The sequence below is a fragment of the Acipenser ruthenus genome, chromosome 4 (genome assembly GCF_902713425.1).
Source record: "Acipenser ruthenus chromosome 4, fAciRut3.2 maternal haplotype, whole genome shotgun sequence".
Lineage (NCBI taxonomy): Eukaryota > Metazoa > Chordata > Actinopteri > Acipenseriformes > Acipenseridae > Acipenser > Acipenser ruthenus.
Window position 1 is genome coordinate 70,529,291 of NC_081192.1, and position 6,829 is coordinate 70,536,119.

General features: G+C 39.0%; 1 long non-coding RNA gene across 1 annotated transcript; it reads right to left on the reverse strand.

Annotated features, from left to right (window-relative positions):
- Positions 1-673: 673 nt before the first annotated feature.
- On the reverse strand, positions 674-5,338 carry LOC131736927 (uncharacterized). The gene is made up of 3 exons (XR_009328520.1): positions 4,993-5,338; positions 4,517-4,767; positions 674-4,265 (listed from the first exon to the last, which is right to left on the reverse strand). It is a non-coding gene; the product is annotated as an uncharacterized LOC131736927 (long non-coding RNA).
- Between the last annotated feature and the right edge of the window lie 1,491 nt (positions 5,339-6,829).

A 6,829-nucleotide genomic window follows, 5' to 3' on the forward strand; every position in this document is an offset into this window, starting at 1 on the left:
TGTCCTACTAGTTTGCTGCACCACTGTAAAAACATGGGGTTCAGCAGTTACAAAACTGAAAGAACAGCAAGAAATATCAGAATTCCACAAAGCAGCAGTAATAGTTGTCAATGATTTGTATCTGTGATGCAACAAACTAAAACAATTGTACAACAGGAGTTGGATTCAGTTTATAGAGAAAGCGTGGGGAAAAACCAAGCGGAAACTATTTTTATATTTGAATAACTCCCAAGTATTGCTTATTATATTCATACTCTTAGAATACTTAAATTTACGAACAAATGTTTGGATAGGGTCAGCTTGCTCCTAAAGTGGCACCCAACAATAGGTTTCGGCAACTAATTTGTTAGCCTAGGAGCCATTCGCTCCTAAGACAAAAAGTTAGTCTGGAGCCCTGTCTAGGCTGCTGGTTGACAAAAAAACAAACAAAAAAACAGCATTTTCTGAACAAATAAATAGTTATTATAAAGTTAAACTGTGTTGTTTCTTTCTGGGGCCAATAATTAGCTTTATATATGAATCCTAAGCAAAATTACACAACATCCTGCTCTTTGGCCTTGACTTAAGTTTAGTGGCCTTGGTGTCCTCTACAAATCTAAATAATTATTGTGATTCCGAACTCCATTGTAGATTTCAACAAAGATATTTTATTAGATTCAGTCGAACAGTCCATTTTCCCTAAGCACAGGTCAAAACAGAATCAACAAGACAATACAATGTTGGGGTTAATATTGACTTAACCTTATGACATCACCCCTTAATCCTTAACCTATCAGAATATCATTGACCACGTGAGTCCAGTTTCATTTGATTACCTTAAGTGATTGTAACATCAAAGCCTGTTTGATGTTCCACTCAGGAACAATACAGTTTAAAGGAAGGAGATTGTTTAAGCTTTTGAAGGTTTTAGCCCCCCAGAGAGTTCTCTGACAAAGCTCAGGGTTCCCTTTTAAATTGCCATTTGGTGCACTTTAAACCTGTCCCCTTACGGTCTGTCTTCCTGCTCCAGTAATTAATATTAAACCCAAATTGTCTTTTAACTAACTAACTAAATGAAAACCAAATACTAACAATCTAAAACTAAACAGTTAATCTTTCAAACTATCATTTCTTAAAGTGCATGTTTCTCCAACATTGGCCTTGCCTTTTTTGTTGCCAATTTGGAGAGCTGGTGATATATGCTGTTATTTGATGGTGGTGCTTAATGATGATTATTATTATTAAAATTGCTCTGCACAGCACGGGAACAACAAGAAGGGAACATTTTCAGAAACGTTATTATAGTATACAGTATTATTATAACCCTGGTTCCTTGAAATAGATATGTAACCATTACTGAATTGATATTTACCTCCTAAAGACCAGAATCCGGAATACTTTACACCAAAGCTGCTCTTTGAACCTTTGACTCAGTCGTGACCCTGCCCCCAAGGGATCAAAAATACTGCGCTCACAGATCTCATTGTCATGTTTCCTTAAAGCCTGCTGCAATCATGGACAAAGCGACCTTGAAGGTTAATGGTTACATTTCTATTTCAGGGAATCAGGGTTATGATAATAACCTAACGTTCCCTTTCAAGTACAAAATGTAACCATTAACGAATGGGTGAGTATACTCAAGCATTCGCAAGGACATGATTGCAGAACAACTGGAATGCTACAAGGCTAAGCCGAGAGCCTACCGTGTGCTTTACCATTCGGAACCCCAGTAACAAGTAGGTAGGGTGATAAAATTGAGGGAGAATTTCACCTCTATGCCTGTGTTTTAAGGGTCGACTGGGATGCCACCCTTAACACTCTTGTTCCAAAGCCAGGGTTTTGAGGATCCACAACATTTAGCCTATAGAACTTAGTGAAGATATGGGGAGTAGCCCACACCGCTGCATTGCAAATGTCTTGACAGATGCACCGTGGAATAAAGCCCATGAAGTTGCAATGCCCCTGGTGCATTTAGCAGTGAGCTTTTCTGGAGGGGGCAAGTTGACCAGCTTATAGGCAGTCCTGACCATGTCTGCTACCCACTTGGACAGCCGCTGCTTAGGCAGGGCTTGACCACAGGACTTTGACCCATAGCAGACAATAAATTGTTTAGACTGCCTCCAACGTTTTGTCCTGTCAACATACTACGCAAGGGCCCGAACTGAGCAGAGCATATGGAGCTGTCTCTCCCTGTCAGACTGGAAAGAAGATGGATGGAATGCCTCCAATTCTACAGACTGGTTGACATGGAAAGCTGAGATAGTCTTCGGCAAGAAGGCAGGATTGGTGTGGAGCTTGACCTTGTCCTGGCCTCTGTAAAAAAATAAGTAGGCTTTCGCGATAGAGAATGCCTGCATCTCACTGACCCACTTTGCGGTGATAGCAAGCAAGAAAGCAGCTTTAAAAAATAGCAATTTCTGGGGAACAGTCAATCTTGACATGGCAAGCTGAAATAGCTGCCAGATAGACCTTTCCATTCATCAAAAAGGTCCTGCATAAATTGCAGTATAACTGCCATGGGACAAGTCGTGGGGTGAAACCCACAGGTAGGCACCATGTCTGGAAGACACCTCACTTGTAGCCATACTGGGAATGAGTGGACGCTGCCTTGGCATTCTGTAGGGTGTCAATAACCCTGTTGGAAAGTCCCAGATGGCTCAAATGCAGCCATTCAGGGGCCAGACCCAAAGATGCAGGCTCGATGGGTCGAGATGCCATAAGGTCCCCCGAGCCTTGCTGAGCAGGTCATGGCGTATCGACAGCCTCCACGGCTGACCGCTCAGGAGCTGCATCAGGTTTGAAAACCAGATTCTCCTGGGCCAAAATGCAGCTGCTAGCAGCACCTTGGCCACTGGTGTGCCAAGGCATCTATTCCCAGCAGTTCCCCGCCTCCTGTTATGGAGAACCAGAGGGGACAGTGGGTTGATTCGCGGGAGGCAAACAGGCCTATCTCTGCTCTCCTAAACCTCTCCCAGATGAGACTTACCACCTCGCGGTGAAGCCTGAGCTGCTGGGGACTCCCCTTAAGAGGAGGTTCGCTGCCCAGTTATATAGGCTATATAAGGTATGTTAGGTGGATGACAGATTCCTAACTCTAAACTCAGTCCCATTGTTTTCAACCCGATATATTTGCTGAGTGCAATATTTGTTGTTAGACATATACATTGGAATTTATTAGTAATTACTGTAAGTTACATATCAGTCAATCCAACAATATGTACCCATAAAGAAAAAGAAAAATATGAAATAGTAATATAGAGTAACTACAGCAGCCACTGCATGGAAGGCTACACAGGATAGTGAGTTAATAATATATGATCTTGACTCTATAGCTACGGCTTATTTTACTATTTTTACTTTTTAGCATTGTTTTACTATAGTTTCTCTATTTTAAATATTTTTAAACTGGTACTTTGTGTATTAACAACCAACAAATGTTCAAAGGGGGAAAACTTATGACACTGGATCACTCGGGTGACAATCGATAAATTCTAAATATTTCAATTTAGCAGCAGACATCCAGTACTGCTGCACTCCTTGTGTTTGTGTAAAAAAAATAAAACAGTGGGCTGGAGTAGAGCAGCCTCCCTTCCCATATATCCAGGTGATCAGATTTTTGCATTTAATCCTGTACTTTAGAGTACTGTAATCTGTCAAGTGTTATTTAATCTGTAGTATTTTGTATTTAATTATATCCTGATGTAACTATCACTGACACTGTTATCTGCTCCGTTATTGAATTGTATTTTGTCATACTTGTACTTGCTAAAACCAAAGTCATTGTATTTATCTTGCTCTTAATTGTATTATTACTTGTACTTTGATTCTTGAAATGTATTTTTGTTTACGACTGTAAGTCGCCCTGGATAAGGGTGTCTGCTAAGAAATACATAATAATAATAATAATAATAATAATAATAATAATAATAATAATAATAATATGCAGACATTTAACATCTGCAAGATCTCCTGCAGATTGAATTATAGAATCCAGCATGTGCCTGCTGCTAGTTCTGCTAGAAGGTTGTAGTGAATCCACACATACAGTACTAGAAACAAATCTGAAAAGCTATACAAGTAATGGCTTTGAGGATATCCTGATGTAGTGCAGGTTTAGGCATTTTCCTCACTCCAGCCCAGGATCCTATCATCGAATGGGATGCTTGCTGCTCCTTTGTAAAGAAGGCATCCATTAAATCATTCTTCAGCTTCCTGTAGTCGGCGTGGGTGCACAGTCTCAGTCGGTTTTTTGAAATTGAGATTTGAGAGTCTGCATCCAGCATCACCTACAGTAATGCAGATAGTGTTAGTAGGTTACTCCAAAGTAACTATCTCCAAACACTACTTCCCAGGTATTACCATTACAGACATTTAGCAGAAGGCAACTTACAAGGCTTATCAAGCAATAAAATAAAATACAACTAACTTCATCACTAACAAATGCAGCCACACAGTGAGCATTAAAAATCCAAAAAATATGCAAGCACATTAAAGAGGACGGTATAGCAATGACAGAAAAGTTTAGCAGTTCGCATACCACATCTTCGGATAGGTCGGCCAGGGTGTCCTCGTCTCACCGCGCCCTGTAGTCTGGCCGGACGCCTGCAGGCTTGCCTGTAAGCTGCCCAGAGTTGCGTTGTCCTCCGACGCTGTAGCTCTGAGGCGGCTGCACGGTGAGTCTGCAGAATGCAAAGAAGCGGGCGGCTGACGGCACACGCTTCGGAGGACAGCGTGTGTTCATCTTCGCCCCTCCCAAGTCAGCGCAGGGGTGGTAGCGGTGAGCTGAGCCTAAAAATAATTGGGCATTTCAAATTGGGGAGAAAATAATAAAAACTAATTGGCAACGACTAAATTTTAAAAAAATTAAAAATCTAAATTTAAAAAAAAAAAAAAGAAAAAAAAAAGATACACATTGGAAGATCTGGAATGACAAACACGTAAACATTTGTATTAGCGAAACAAATTGACCACAACAAGGCCCTGTAACATACAATATCTATAAAATCAACTTACCTTTTACAGATTGAAGTAACTGCTGAAGGTGTGAGATATCCTTTTTCAAAGACTTGTTCCAGCATGTAATACAAACTAATGTACACCCACCTTAGTAAGCAAATGTTATTTTACAGTACAGTCCCGACAGACAACCCAAGATGAACGACTTACAGCACAACAGTCCTTCACATCCCTTTTTTTCCAGCAGAGTTCAGTGCCAACACTGCAGGGAATAAAACAAGGGCTGTCTGTTTACCTCGTCGTCAGCTTGGATGGTAAAAACTTAAACTCAGAGGAACTTAGAGCTTTGCCGGTCACTCTAAGCGCTATCCGAAAGCTGGCCGAAGATATCTTCTTGTAGGGGGTTTAGTTGTTTTGTTTTTTATTCAACTGGAATTTTACTCAGTCCTGTACAATTATATATATATATATATATATATATATATATATATATATATATAGATATATAGATAGATAGATAGATAGATAGATAGATAGATAGATAGATAGATAGATAGATAGATATAGATATAAAAACTTGCTTACTATCTATGAGAAGATTTAGTTTTGGTTTCTCTTACAGAGAAATTACAAACAAGCCGGTAAATTACAGTGAGAAAAAAAATAAATAACCGAGTAGGATATATTTTAGTTTTAACAGAAATCAAACCGAGGTAATATTCAGAGGTAATATTTTTTGTTAAGAAAAACAACTGCATCACACTCAACTACCGCTGTCTCTCCTCTTCATGTCCCACCCCATAACAACCAATACACACTCCTGATTCGCTGGTACAATACTCCTGACCTCCCAACTCCCACTCGTTCTGTTTGTGTAGGGTGCGTGTATCGTTTTTTTGTTTTGTTTTGTTGTCCTTCTGGAGTCATCTGAATGCCTTTCCACTTTTTATTTAATTTTAAACCGTTTAAATGCCAAACCATAACAAAACAGAATAACCCTACGGGTTACGTGCCTATGTATACAGGCATATATATATATATATATATATATATATATATATATATATGTATATATATATATATTGTCCTGCATGTTCCTTTAATTTATTTTTCTGCACATACAATACTGCTTTGCATACATACTCTTTCAAATTAAATTGTTATGATTATTGTTGTGCCCCGCCATCTCTTTCTTTACAAATTAAGCACAGGTAATTAGTATTGTTTAAAATAAACGACAAATAAATTAAATGTCTGAGTTGGAAATAAACCAAAATGTTATTATGTTTAATCAAGTAAACATCAACAAAGGACTTTTTCATTAGTCAAGGAATGTTATAGGTTGTCTGCACCATATTTTCCCTTTTTCTGTTGCTGTGCTAGCATTTGCAAATATAGCTGTTTGAAAGCCATGCTCACTCTTTAACTAGAAACAAAGATTGTCCTGAAATACTTCCTGCGAAATAATTAAGAGGAGTGTGTAATGATATAGGTTGATATACATTATATGGTATTGTATGTAGTTGCAGTTCTGGGTAGTGCCGGTAGAGGGCACTGCAATAAGACGTACAGCGGAAATAAACAGGCCTGTGTGTTATCGCAGCTCATGTGTGTCTCAGTAAATATTACATGGTGCCAGAAAGGGATAAAGAATCCACATAAATAAAAATAAATAATAAATAAATAAAAATGGAAGGGTTAAAGCCACTGGAGCCGATGAAGATGGAAGGGAATATCACGGACAACTGGAAAAAATGGAGACAAAAGTTTGAATTGTGTATGACGGCGTCAGGAACGGACACGAAAACACAAAAGTTACAGAGCAGCACATTGCTGTATGTAATAAGGGACGAAGCATTGAAAATTTATAATACATTTGAATTTTTGGAAGACG